General features: G+C 39.9%; 1 long non-coding RNA gene across 1 annotated transcript; it reads left to right on the top strand.

The window, feature by feature from the left end:
- Positions 1 to 9388: 9388 nt before the first annotated feature.
- LOC131219264 (uncharacterized) lies at positions 9389 to 13728 on the top strand. The gene is made up of 5 exons (XR_009158079.1): positions 9389 to 9497; positions 9595 to 9678; positions 10509 to 10736; positions 10936 to 11515; positions 11591 to 13728. It is a non-coding gene; the product is annotated as an uncharacterized LOC131219264 (long non-coding RNA).
- The last annotated feature ends 525 nt before the right edge of the window (positions 13729 to 14253 follow it).

Genomic DNA, 14253 nt, shown 5'->3' with positions numbered 1-14253 from the left:
GGGTTTGGCATAGTAAGCTTCCTCCCAGGATCTCGCTGTTTACCTAAAGAGTGATAATGAGGGCGACTGCTGTAGATGAGGCAGTACAATCCCGCTGCATCTCCATGGCCTCCAAGTGCGTCTGTTGAAACGCAAATGCTCCTCAGGGCCATTCGATTGAGTCAATTCCTCACTTGTTTCTGCATAGCCAGATAGCGGTGGTTGCTTGGTCCTATTTTGGTAACATCTTCGGCATCCACGTTTTGGAGATATCGGCTATCAAAACTAGACTGGCCCAATGGTAGGGCACCACTGCTGCCAGCTCATCGATTTCAGTAGCGCACAAGGTGGCCCCGTGCGTCATCCTGTAGATAATCTGGAAATGTCAGAATGCGGCAATTTTTTACGGTAAAATCCCACCAGTTGCAAAAGTGATTACAAGGGGTAGATGGTGGTTTTCCATCATCAATGGCGTTAAGTTTGAGGTTGCCTCATCTGACATTTTCGCCCATAGCAGCGTGCTTGCCCATCTCCCCTCACCAGTGCCAATCTTTGAAGATCAGCTTGGAGGCCTGTCAAATATTTCCCCTGATTGCAGAGGATGCTCTCTTCCAAGATGGAATTCCCTCCACAAGGTAGTGCGATGGTTCAGACCTCAACCTGGATGGGTGAAAATAAACGTGGATGAGTCAGCAATTGGTAACCAGGCAACTTTGAAGGTGGGGGCATTTGCAGAGATGACAGGGGTGATTTTCAGTTTGCGTTTTCCTCGGGTTATGGCGTCGGGTCAAATGTGAATGTTGAGTTGAGGGCTCTCCATGATGAAATGGAGTTTTGTCTGAGTAGAGGTTTTCACAAGGTGATAGTGGAATCAGACTCCCAGCTTGTGGTTAACTTCTTGCTTGGGTCCTCTAGCCCCGGCTGGAAATGGGGTTCTGGATCGCTAGGATTAATCGGCTCAGGTGCAGAGGGGATTTTTAGTTCCTTCATATTTTCAGAGAAGGTAATGCAGCAGCAGATGTGATGGCCCGTTTGGGGAGTAGGGATCAAGGGTCCTCTCTGCCGACTCGCCTAGTAGACCTCCCAACCCAGGTTAGAGGTCTCCTATTCCTTGACAAGGTGGGTCTAAATACCATTAGGGAAGTCACAAGGATAGAGATGGGATGAGTCTTCTCGTTGTGTTGCTAGAGAACTCCTATCCATTTCTTCTCTTTCCCTCTTTTATGAGCTTTGCATAGTTTTTCCCACTTTTATGATAGGCTTCCTGCAGGTTCTTTTACTTTTTGGGGAACCCGAAATGTAATTTTGTTGTTTGATATATGATAAGTTCGAAACAAAGTTTTTTCAAAAATAATAATAATAATAAACCATTCTTGCTTCCTGACCGTCCATACACCATAATCATGCACCATGGCATTCCTCATGGAGGTTTCAATGGTGGGCATTTCCCATCATCATTTCTTGTCATGTGGCGTACCAAATCTTTGAATCTACCTCATCTCTCAACTCATATGTAAAATGATCAAGCACAACTAATGGAAGGCATAGATTTGGCATAGACATCTCAATGGGGTCCATATATCTCCAACACCTGAAGATAAAGTTAAAAAGAGAAGAAAAAAGTAAGAAAAGGCCAGCGCGACTCGACCTCAACTACACCCAACCAAGACACTGAATATCTCTCCTCTTTCATTTCAAAGTCACAACCCTGTACCCATATGTGATTCGGACCACCCATCATGTTCGGACCCACCTTCCAATCCAAACCATTCATCATCCACCCCAAGAAGGCCTTCAACGGCCAACGTTTAGTCTTCACTGTTTCCTGTCTTTGGTCTAGGGCTGTTCACGAGTCAAGCTAGCTCGAAAAGCTCGCTCGACTCGGCTCGAGTCAGCTCAGATTGACTCGGCTTGAATGGCCGATTCGAGCCAAGCCAAGCTAATTATTTGAAGCTCGAGTTGAGTTCAAGCCAAGTTTGACCAGGGGGCATTTCAACTCGACTCGACTCGAAGCTCGATCTTGAGCTCGACTCGGCTCGATTAATAAATATATTAAATAATATATATATATATATATATATATATATATATATATATATATATATATATATATATATATATATATATATATATATATATATATATATATAAGTTTTAAGTTTAAACTTAAAAATAAAAAAAATAAAAGACAAACCCTAGAGTCTTTATCCGACCGCACGCACCCCCTTCCCTTTCCCTTTCTTCTCTTTCTCTGCCCACAGCCAGCCGCACGCCCGCCACGACCACCACCACTAGTTTTCATTTCAGCTCCATAATAGTATGATTTCAATATCTTGAGATCTACTTCTTAGGCGAGAAACCCAAGAAACTCAAGATAGGTTCTTTTCAGATTTGTTAGAGCTTCAAGGAAATCCAATGATCTGATTGTCTAGAGCTCTTTACTTGGATTTTTGATCTGTGTTTTGCTCTATTTCTTTTCTAGTACTAGGATTTCTACTGGTGGAAGAAGATCAAGAACAGATCGGTTCTTATAGGTTTCCTCATCCGATTTGAAGCTTTGTTGGGTTTTTTCATCAAATTTTGCTTTGATTCTCTTAAGATTTTTAAATTTTTCATCAATGGAGGAGGATCAAGAATAGAATCCATTACTCTCTCACCCAACAAGCTCGAGCTCGACTCGAGGTAAACTCGACTCGACTCGAACCACTAGCTCGACTTGACAGCTTTGGCAAACAAGTCAAGCTTCAATGTTGAGCTCGAGGCCAAGTTCGAGCTCGAGCTCGAACTCAAGTATAACATGGACAAGCCAAGCCAAGCTTGGCCCACCTCAACTCGACTTGACTCGGCTCAATGCCCACCTCTACTTTGGTCCACCGAAAACCCGTATCATCTTCATTCCTTAAACTTTACACCAAGTCGAATTGGAGAATCCCATGAACGACTCAGATCTCTCCCAAACATCATCGTGGACCCTACTCATCATCTTCTTCTATGGAGAGCTGTCCAGAACGGGACGTCTTCCCAAGAAACAGATTGGCTACTCCCCCTGCCACCTACCCGGTGGCTGGTGGTTGGTGCTCTGTGGGCCCCACCATGATGTATGTGTTTCATCCATTCCGTTCATCCATTTTTACGGATCATTTTAGGACATGATTCTAAAAATTAGAGGGATATAAATCTAAGTGGACCACACCACAGGAAAACAATAATGGTTGGATATCCACCATTAAAATCCTCCTAAGGCTCACTGTACTATTTATTTGACATCCAATCTGTTGATTAGGTCATACATACTCAGATGAAGGGAAAAAAAAAATATATCAGCTTGATACAAAACTTTTATGCCCCCAAAGGTTTTTAATGGTCAACGTTCATTAAATACTGTTTCCTGTAATGTGGTCCACTTAAGATTGGGATATATCTAATTTTTGGTTTCATATCATAAAATAATCTATAAAAATAGATGGACGGAATGGATGAAACACATACATCATGGTGGGGCCCGCAGAGCACCGTCCATCACCATTTGCTGGTGGCAGGGGAAATCCTTTTCCGGCTTCCCATTTTTGCGCAGCGAAAAAGCGGACGCGGATTGCGTCCTACCCCCGCCCGGACGGTAATCCGTTCGGGCAGGGCTCTGTGGGCCCACAGTGATGTAAGTGTTTTATCCACGCCGTTAATCGTTTTTCTCAGATAATTTTAATGCATGATGCAAAATATTAGGCAAGTACAAGTCTTAAGTGGACCACAAAGTAGGGATTGAACGTCCACCATTAAAAAGTTCTTGGGAGCTGGAGAAGTTTCCGATCAAGTTTATATTTGTGTTTTCGCTTCATCCACGTCTACATGACCTTATTAATAGGTTGGATGGTAAAAAAACATCATATGGCCCTTATAAAGGTTTCAACGGTGGGTGTCATTATCACTGCAGCTTCCTTTGGTGTGGTCCACTGGAGCTGTGGACCTGCCTCGTTCTTTAAGATTCATAACTTAAAATGGTCAAATAAAAGCGATTAACGGCGTGGATAAAATACTTACATCACTTTGGGCCCCACAGAGCCCTGCCCGCCCGGACTATTACCGTCCGGGCGGGGGTAGGACGCAATCCGCGTCCCGAGAAAGCCACACAGCTTTCCGCAACCGTGATCCGTGTATACCATCTTCCATCTATTCCAGCCATTCGATCTCCGGATTCTAACTTGCATCCAATGGTCTGCAAGGCACTAGCGCTTCTTATCGTCGTCAGCCAATCAAAACCAAGTTCTTCCCTCTCTTCTTTGTGTTTTCATCTGTTCGGGTGTGTAATAGCCAGATACCTTCCATCTTCGAACCTACCCTAAAAATAGCGTTGAACCCTTAAAATTCTGCATCCACAAGCTCTGTGGGATCCATTACATTAATCATCCATCATCGTCCGTTCGAAGAAAAAACCCACTGGTCAGATATCTGCCATGAACGATCCCCTTATCTTCCTCAAGAAAACCCAGCTCCATTCGATCAGTATCAAACCTTGATACCAGATTTTAACGATCATCGCGAGCCCACATAATCGATATATGATCATCAAGATCCAACTCTGCAGGAAGACAAACTGTCGAGTGTAACCAACAGTCCGTCGCAATATGATAATCAAGATCCAACCTGCGAACACCGATGTTGTTTTTAAAAACCATGAATATGATTATTAAGCCCCACAGAACTCAAGAGAAAGAGAGCAGAGAACCAAATTTTAAAGAAGAACGAGAAAGAGATTTAAGGTGTGTCGGGTGTAACAATTCACTGGCCCGTTCTTTTTGTGATTGCTGAGCCGCGGCATCCAATCCCTCACTGGATGTTTAAAGGATTAGAAATAGAAGAATAAAGACAAAAGAAAGAAAAGAAGAAAGAGAAGATAAGAAAGAAATGAAGGAACAAGAGGAAGATGCGCACTTGAACCCATTGAGTTGACTCGATTTTTCTGTCGATTCCAGACTTATCTCAAAATCACGCTGGTCGATCCACAGCAACTCTAAGGCAGATTAGATTCTTGGGTCAAAGAGAAACTATAGAATACTTGGATCGCATTCGTGTGTGGATTCTTTGAGTCAGATCAGATAAATTTCAGATCCAAGAATAGGGACGTCTGGGCAAACTTTCGTCAGATTTTAGTAATCACATCAAGTAGGTGATATTTCCCTTTGAGAACTCCACGTCGAAGCCATACTATAAGTTTAATTGTTACTACGTTTGTGATTAGAGAATTGTAGATATAAGGTTTAGGTTTACGACAACGTGTTACTGTTCCGTAGATGCTGTGATGTATGTTTCATATCTTGATCATATGTGTTGTTGTAGATTCAACTGTATGAATCATGAACTTGAGTTGCATGTCATTTAAATTTTGCGTTATGGGTGTGTTGCTATATGTTATATGTAATTGTGCACTTGTTTGTTTGAATTGCTAAATTGTAAAATGGACATCTCTATTGGTGGTACGTGTTGCGTGATGTAGGTTGTGGTAATGGGTATATTTTTACAAGCACTTTGTCTAGGGTCATTTTTGAAAGGATCAAAACACATTCACACGTGCTTTATCCAAGGTCATTATCAAAAGGATTAGAATGAGTGCTCTTACTTGAGTGATTCCCTAAAAGATCAATATGTGTTACGGGTGCACTACCTTGGGTGAGCCTGCCTAAAAGATTTATCATCGATCCTCTATTGTGAGCCATTCCTAAAGAGAATCATCACAAGTATTCTGCCTTGGTGATTCCCTAAAAGAATCAACATGCACGGATGCTCTACCCTAGGGGATTCCCTAAAAGGATCAATATATTTTGCGGGTGCTTTGCATTACATTATTCTCGAAAAGAATACACGGGTGCTCTGCCCTATATTTCTCCAAAAGGATTAAGAAGAACTACTCTATTTAAATTGTCCTTTATTTTTGAATTCTTGGATGTTAACGTTATATGAATGATTAATTTATTTATGTATTGATTTTATGTGTTATATTATGCTTGTGTTTTGTGTTAATATGGAATTTTCAACTTAGGAATGATGTGACTCTACGAGTGAGCGTTCTTACACCTCCTTAGATTGTTTTGCAGGTATAGAATCAAAGTCTTACGAGCACTCTAGACAATATTTTTAGTTCTAATTCTATTATTAAGATTAGTTTCTATTTGATTTTAATTTTATTCATTAGGTTAGTTTAATTATTGAATTTCAACGTAATAGAGGAAATTAGAGAAAGTTTAATAATTGAATGGTAGACTTTACATTAATGAGAATGGTTTAGTATTATTTTCCTTTTTAGTTGACTCTAAATGTGTATTGGAATGAATGAAAATTATGTCAATTGCAATTGAATTTGATTTAATTAATCTATAGTCCTAGGATTTGGAGTCGGGCCTAACCAACTTAGGTACCAAATTTCGGGGTGTGACACATTGCATCATGTATCATTATATGATTTGACATCATGGTTTGTATTGGCATCGAGATCCTGCTTATTCCTGTAATCATTCATGCTTCTCAACCATGTTGTGTTAATTTTTTTGATTAAATGCTATATTAATAAACTTATCATATTTGAAAATTGCCATTTCTAAAAATGTTATTTGAATAACTATTATACTTAAAAACATGTGGTTTTAGAAAGTTGCTATAATTGAATGCCTGTAATTTTTTTTAATAATTATTTTGAAAAACTCGTATATTTTTCAAAAATATAAATATTTGAAAACTAATACAGATGTTTTTCACTGGATTTTATAGCTCACCCTTTTGGAATATTCAGTTTTCAAGATCGGATCAGGTCAAGGGAGCGATTGAAACAGAATTCTAGAAGTTTACTTCTATTTAACTAGTTTTAGTTTCTTTTTTGTTTTGATTTTATTATAAAAGAATTATAGTGGAAGAGAGATTGAGTTTTAGTTAGTGGTGATTGAATATTTATTTGTTTATATTGTAAAAAGTACGTGCTGTGGAATGATATTATGTAGCTTAATATATTGGATTGTGATTTATGGTTTATGTCTATATTATATGATTAATGTTCCCAGGATGCGGGATTAAGGTCTGGCCAACCCGTTTGCAGGATTTTGGGACATGACAAGAGTCTACGGAATCTCAAGTGCAAGTCAAGGAAAACCTCAATTCCGATGATTTCCTTACTGATGAAAAACTCTTGGAGGACCAAGTGCTCTTAATTGAAGAGTTAATGGAGAATGACCTATTGCTAACTGAAAATTCAGAAGGTCATCAAAAGACTCTACCAGTCGATTCTACCACAAGCTAATCTCAAATAGAAGAAGATTTGCCTACTTCCGGTGTAGAGGAAACCACCATTATTGTCACTTTGTCGTCAATCACAGTTAATTGCAATATGATAATCACACTTCCTTTGTCCTTCTAGGCTAAGCTCGGCCAACCTAATAGCATGGAAGGGGATGTAGAGGAATACGGAGTGAAGGTGGTGGTATAGGAAGATCATCTGCCTAAGGTCTCTGAAAGCAACTCAATTCCATCTATCACAGTGGAACTAGGTAAAGACTAAGAAAGAGTGGCTCTTACAAAACTGACTCATCAAATGCTGCAGTGTTTGAAGCCATTATATATCATGACAGATCTTGACGGATGCCTTATGACCAGAGTATTAGTTAACAATGGAGTAGCTATTAATATATTGCCAGCTTTGATGATTAAAAAGCTTGGCAAAATTAAGAACGATTTGATTAATTGCAATCGAAGTGACCATTGAAATTTTGGTGGGGGTATTACTAATACTCCGTAGCGAAAACCTGATTGATCTGTAGCTAAAACCTATTTCCTCACATAAACCTTATTAGATATTGATGGTACTTAAGGGGCTCCATGAGGCCCATTGGAATATATGTATTTGATCTAATCCGCCCATAAATTCTGATATATAATTTTAGTAGATGAGCCTAAAAATTATATAGATTGAAGGTCTAAATGGACCACACCATAAGAAATAATAAAAATTAAATTTCTATTGTTAATATGTTGTGTTGTCTTCTTAAAACTTAGATCTGATTTTTTTTGCATCAACCTATAAAATAATACTTTAAAACTAATGGACGGAGTGGATAAATAACATACATCACGCTGGGTCCCACGGTCCTAAAACCCACTGTCTTAAAGGGCCGTCCGTCACGCGCCCCTCCCCTTAAAAACAAAATTTTCGCACATCCGCCCTTATCTCCCGCGCGCTTACATCCCAGAAGTGTTTGCGTCGACCCCTCTCTCCATCTCCCAACCCCTCTATCTATCTCCCAGGCTCCCTCACCCTTTCTCTCTCTCTCGCATTCCGCCTCTCCCATTCCCTCGCCCTCTCTCGATCTCGCACTCTCCTTCACCCTCTCCCTGTCTCTTGGCCGCATTCCCCTCTTTCTGTTTCCCAACCCCTCTCTCTCTCGCTAGGGTTTTCAAAACCCCCTTTCGCCGCAAGAAAGAGAAGGAGAAGAAGAAGAAGAACGGTTAGTCTCTCTCTCTCTCTCTCTCTCTCTCTCTCTCTCTCTCTCTCTGTTTCTGAAATCTGTTCCGTTTGGATCCGCCATCGAATCGCATTTTCTTTAGAATCGCAGTTTCCTCATTGTATTCACTGGATATTTGTTAGATTAATCTCTTGTGTTCTTGCGTGTAATGGCTTGGTTTTAGGTTTTCTAACAATGTATTTTTAAAATATGCTTTTATATATTTAATGGTGTTTGTCGACAGAACAAAGGAAGAGGTTGACAATAGCCATGGAGCTTGTCGCTAACCCTTCAGTCATCTTCATGGATGAACCAACATCAAGAAGAGACTTGGTCTGGTCCAGTCAGTCCAGTCCTGATTCCTGGTCAAGAGGTTGAACGTGGGTCAGGTCCACAGGCTGAGGGAGAAGGGAGCGCTGGTCCGAGAGGTGGAGCATTGTCTGGTCTGCAGGTGGGGGCAGAACAGAGAGGGGTGTGCACGGAAGGTTTGAGGTAGGGTGTGTTTTTTTTCCCGTTCTTTTCTATTTGTGTTCTTTTATTTTTGGATGGTTGCTAGCAGAGATGGGTTTTGAAACGGATTGGGTTCACCATAATGGAGGACGGTCGCTGGAATGGGTTTTAGGGGGGTGTTGAAAGGGCGGGGGCAACAGGTTTGGGGGATGTGGAATCGTCGGATTCGTCAGATGGGTTTTGTTGGTGATTGGATTCATCAAATGGGTTTTGGTGGTGATTGGATTCTGATACCGTGAAGATTTTTCAAAAACAGATGGATGGGCTTGGACATAAAATCGATATTAAAGAGAGATGCTCTGGTACTATCTGAGCACTAAGGTATAATGTACTTGCATATGTTCACTTGGATAGTCCAATCGATCAATCTGAACCGTTTATTAACTCCAAAAAAAAAAAAAAAAAAAAAACCAACATCAGGCAGCGGCCATTGTCATTAGAACTGTAAGGAACACGGTTGATACAGGAAGAATAGTTGTCTGCACAATCCATCAACCTAGCATTGACATCTTTGAAGCTTTCGATGAGGTAACTGATCTACCTCTCTTTCTCTGCCATACCCATATAGTTAAAAGTTTTAGAGTGTAATATTTATGCAACATTTGAAATTTATGGAATTTAACAGCTTCTACTGATGAAAAGAGGAGGGCAAGTGATATACTCTGGACCTTTGGGCCGGAATTCTCAGAAGATAATCGAATACTTTGCAGTAAGACGCTTTTTCCCATTTTACAGTCATCATCATTATTATTGTATTGATCATTCGCACACAAAATCTGACATACATGTAGTATTAATTTTGACAATCATTAGAAGAATAGAGAAAAATAAAAATGGAAAGAGAAAAAGATGGTGATTTGACTCAGCTTCCATTGGTTTACATCATGTAGGAGATTCCTGGCGTCCCAAAAATAAAAGAGAAATACAATCCGGCAACATGGATGCTAGAAGCAAGCTCAATTGCCGCTGAAGTTCGATTGGGAATTGATTTTGCTGAGCACTACAAGTCCTTGCAGTTGTATCATTAAGTGAACTATAATCTCCTTTGTTTTTGATTGAAGGATCGTAATAATGACAATTTCTTGGGTAAAATAATTTTTGAATCTCGGATGAGCAAAACCAGAATCAATGTGGTGGACATCAATCTGAATCATTTTTCAAACATACACAGAGAAGGAAACTGGTTTTCTAATAAGAGCACTGCTAATCTCAAAAATGCTTGGGTGGAAAAGTGTTCACATGCAATTGATTGGTCACCTTTGGAATCAACCCAAGTAGAAAAGGCTCCTGGATGTGTGAATCATACTCTTCTTATGTTGATGAATTCAAGTGCATCTAAGAAACTTTTTTCTTACACATCCATGTGACTATCATTTTCAGTTATTAGATGGAAGAACTTAGTACTTCATTGCAGCACTCTGATTGTATATTTTTATCTCACAGATAGATGAAGACAACCCTGCAATCAACTTAACCTCCATGTGATTGTATAAAATTTTGTTGCAGTTGTGCTAATGTGCACCTTGTGATTATCTCCAGGAGAAATAAAGCACTTGTTAAGGAGCTAAGCACTCCTGCCCCAGGAGCCGAAGATATCTATTTCCCCACATAATATTCTCAGTCTACTTTCGGGTAGTTCAAATCATGCCTTTGGAAGCAATGGTTGACATATTGGAGAAGCCCTGACTATAACCTCACCCGATACTTCTTCACCTTAGTTGCTGCCCTCATGCTTGGCATGATCTTTTGGCGGGTTGGCACAAAAAGGTAAGCATCACTTCCTCTATTTCAAATGTTTTAAGAAAAATTCCAGCCTCCCATGTGGCCATGTTTCTCCTATAGTGATCATTTCATGTGTGCAGTCCCATTAAATGATTAGGTAGTTCATGAGAATCTTAAACAAAATTTTTTTATTTACTCGAGTATTCATGAGTACAAAACCATGAACTTTGTAGTTATGGTGCAGGGAAAATGCAAATGATCTAACCGTCATTATTGGAGCCATGTACGCATCCGTTCTATTTGTTGGCATCAACAACTGCTCGACCGTGCAACCAATTGTAGCCATCAAAAGACAGTGTTTTACCGAGAAAGAGAAGGTGTCCAGGTGAGAATGTATTGGGAGACCTTCATGAAGGAAGGGAATTAGAAGCTGGGTAATGTCCTTTTGGAAGGGAATTGAGAAAGGAGATTTTAACATTCCATGTCTCATCCACTCCTGTCATGTCCACAACCTCAGAAATCCAGATTTAATATATTGTCATGAAGGTTTAAGAGTAATAAAAAATTGCAATGTAGCAATTTAAATGCATTTAACACTTGATTATGTTGTGCAGACAATGATGTTGAATGAAAAAATTCAGAGTCTTAATGCTCTCCAATCAATTATGAAGAATGCAGAGGAATATCTGTCGAGGCTCCCTCCAGAGACACCCTATTCAGAGTTTGATGACAAGTACTGAAGATGCCTATTTTCCTTTTTCCTTTCACCCCATGGGTCATTTTCCCAATCTAATGTTCTGGGATTGCCCAATACCGGGGGCCAGGTATATTCCCTTTTAAAGACTGCATCTACTCTTTCACCTCTAGAATGTCATTTTGTTGAGTTGTTCTTTCTGCAGGTTGTTTATGTTTTGGATCAAGTTCGTGCATTGGAGCATGAGATGCTTCTCAGAATAAAGCAGCAAGGCCTTGATATCATGCCTCGAATTCTCATTGTAAGTTTCATGATGACAATTTGCATCTGGATTGGCCCCATGTTATCCAATATCCTGATTCTCCCTTATCATTGAACCCATAAGAAATCATTTCTTGCCCAAAGTTAGGGAATCACAAATTTCCATTTCCTGTTTGTTTAGAGAGAACTGTGGACAACCATGGAAAAGCAAATGAATTCCCCTTGTGTGACAGATTCCTGTGTTTGAGAAACACACCACAAAAATCTTGTTAAAAAATCTAGATTCCATGGTTACGAGGGACAACTCTACTGATTGACCTTTGACCTTTAGATTTCCATTGAAATGATGGTGCAAAACAAACAGCCATAAGGAAATGTTTTTCCTCCCCTGCTGATGTCATTTTCCACATTTAAGGGTTCCACAGAGTCTTTCCATTTCCAGGTTTTGGTTTCACCCTGTCCAGAGAAGCCAGAAACATGAGATTTCTCTTCTAATTTCTAATTCTCATTTGTTTTTACCTTCCTCATGATGCCTTTTTTTTTTTTTCTTTTTTGCTATGGAACACAAGTGACTGGACTACTACCTGATGCAGTCGGTACTACTTGCAATCAACATCTTGAGAAAGTACTTGGATCAGATCATGCAAGCATTCTCTGTGTTCCATTCAGAATGGAGAAGGAAATTCTCCAGACTTATATGGAGGTTAATCGTTAATTAGAAATCTTAGTTTTTGTCTATTTAATATGATCTGTTATAGATATCAAGCTTCTGCATTTGATATGCAGGCCCCAATCTGCATTTGAAAAGAATGTTGAGGTTATATTCATGAATGCTTCTAATCAATCTTGCTGAAATTACAATACCAATTGAAAGTAGCAAGGAATCTAGCTAATCTCTAATCAATATGCAGTTTGCTTTTGTCTCCTGGTCTATTCATCATGCGAGTCCCAAATTAGGGGAAAATATTTGTGTACCAACATGTTTATCATGGTCTAGTAACATAGTGTTATAAGTTATAACCCAAGTAGTTTTTTGCTAACACATGTGTGCCTTTCCTACTGTCTAATGTGCTTTTAAAGTTTTTGCATTAACATGTGTCTCAACCATGAATGATGAATGCTCTCAGTATATTGGTCTCTCTTTCGACACAGTAGTACAGAACTTCGACAGCTGCAGCAGTTACACTGACCATTATTTGAGAGAAAAAATCTGCATGTTGTCATATTACAAAACATGATATAGTGTTATAATCATCTTATAATAGGGTTAGCAAATGGAATTTGTCAATTTTCTTTCTTATAATGTGACTTGCTTTTTGTTCATGTCACAATGTTTACCTGATCCGAACCTATCATCAGGTAGGCTCTCTAATCTCTACCTTGGATGGGACATGTCCCAAAATCACAGTGATCTGGCAAATCCTAAATTTCATTGGAGTTTTGGGGAAGAAAGTGGATGGTTATCAGAAGTCAACTGAAGTTAATTTGACTTCCCATTTTCACCCTTCAAAATCCTTCAATCTAAGGGTTACATTGTCCAGTTGGCACAGGATATGGTATGTGCCCCATCCCATGTGCTAGTTATGTGTATTATTTTCCTGCTTTGCGGGCTTTATAATAAGTTGTTGTTTCCTCTTTAAAAAAAGGCATTGGATTGAACCCTGGATCACTCACACACACCACACCGTCTCTGTCAGCTCATCTAACTAGCGGGAGATATCTAACACACTACATTTTCTTTTTGGTTGGATGATTCCTTTAGCCATTCTTTAGGCCTGATTTATTGTGCATGCTATTTTTTGAGTGCAGGTATCTTGTTCCTGCTGACTTAACTGTGGGGCAATTTGTCTACGTGATTCGAAAGAGGATGAATCTGACCCCTGAGAAGGCCATTTTCATCTTTGTGAAGAATCTTTTGCCACCCACTGGTAAGGAATTTGAGACAGATTTCATTACTTCCATGATGCTCCATTTGGATGCACCGAGTGTATTGGATTAGGATCAGATCAGGAAACATTCACATATTGTTTGAATATTGGATAGACCGTAAAATGATCTGGCAAAATGGATGGACGGAGTGATATAAACCCATACATTACAGTGGGCTCCACAGAGCCCCTGCCTGGGCAAGTCTGTCCAGGCAGGGGCTAGATGCAATCCATTTCCACCTCCAGGGGCCCGATCAGATGATACATGTCCCAAAACTCTCCAGCATTGGAGAATTGAAGCCGTTCAACTTTTGACCTCTTTATCGTTGAATTTCCCAATGGCAACAAATTGCAGGAATGACCCAGTGGATCATGGGTCTGAAATCGGATTACTAACTGTACAGACGAAATATATGATCCTGGACCTTAGGATATGGCTGAAACATGTGCAAGGGAAATGATACTTTGAGCTAACAAGCCCAGCATGGAAAGGCCATTTGCAGGCCGAATGGAAGGGTTGGGATTGCTCCATAAGGGAGTATTCAGGGAATGTACGCGGAATACGTCCTACCCTAGCTGACAACGTATGGGCAAATCTGTGGGGGCCACTGTGACCTATCTGTTTATTCAAGTTGTACATCCCTTTTCTCATGTCATTTTAAGGTATGAGATGAAAAAT

This window comes from Magnolia sinica, chromosome 11 (genome assembly GCF_029962835.1).
Source record: "Magnolia sinica isolate HGM2019 chromosome 11, MsV1, whole genome shotgun sequence".
Lineage (NCBI taxonomy): Eukaryota > Viridiplantae > Streptophyta > Magnoliopsida > Magnoliales > Magnoliaceae > Magnolia > Magnolia sinica.
Note: the sequence above shows the minus strand (reverse complement) of the source record. Positions and strands in the feature narration are given on the sequence as shown.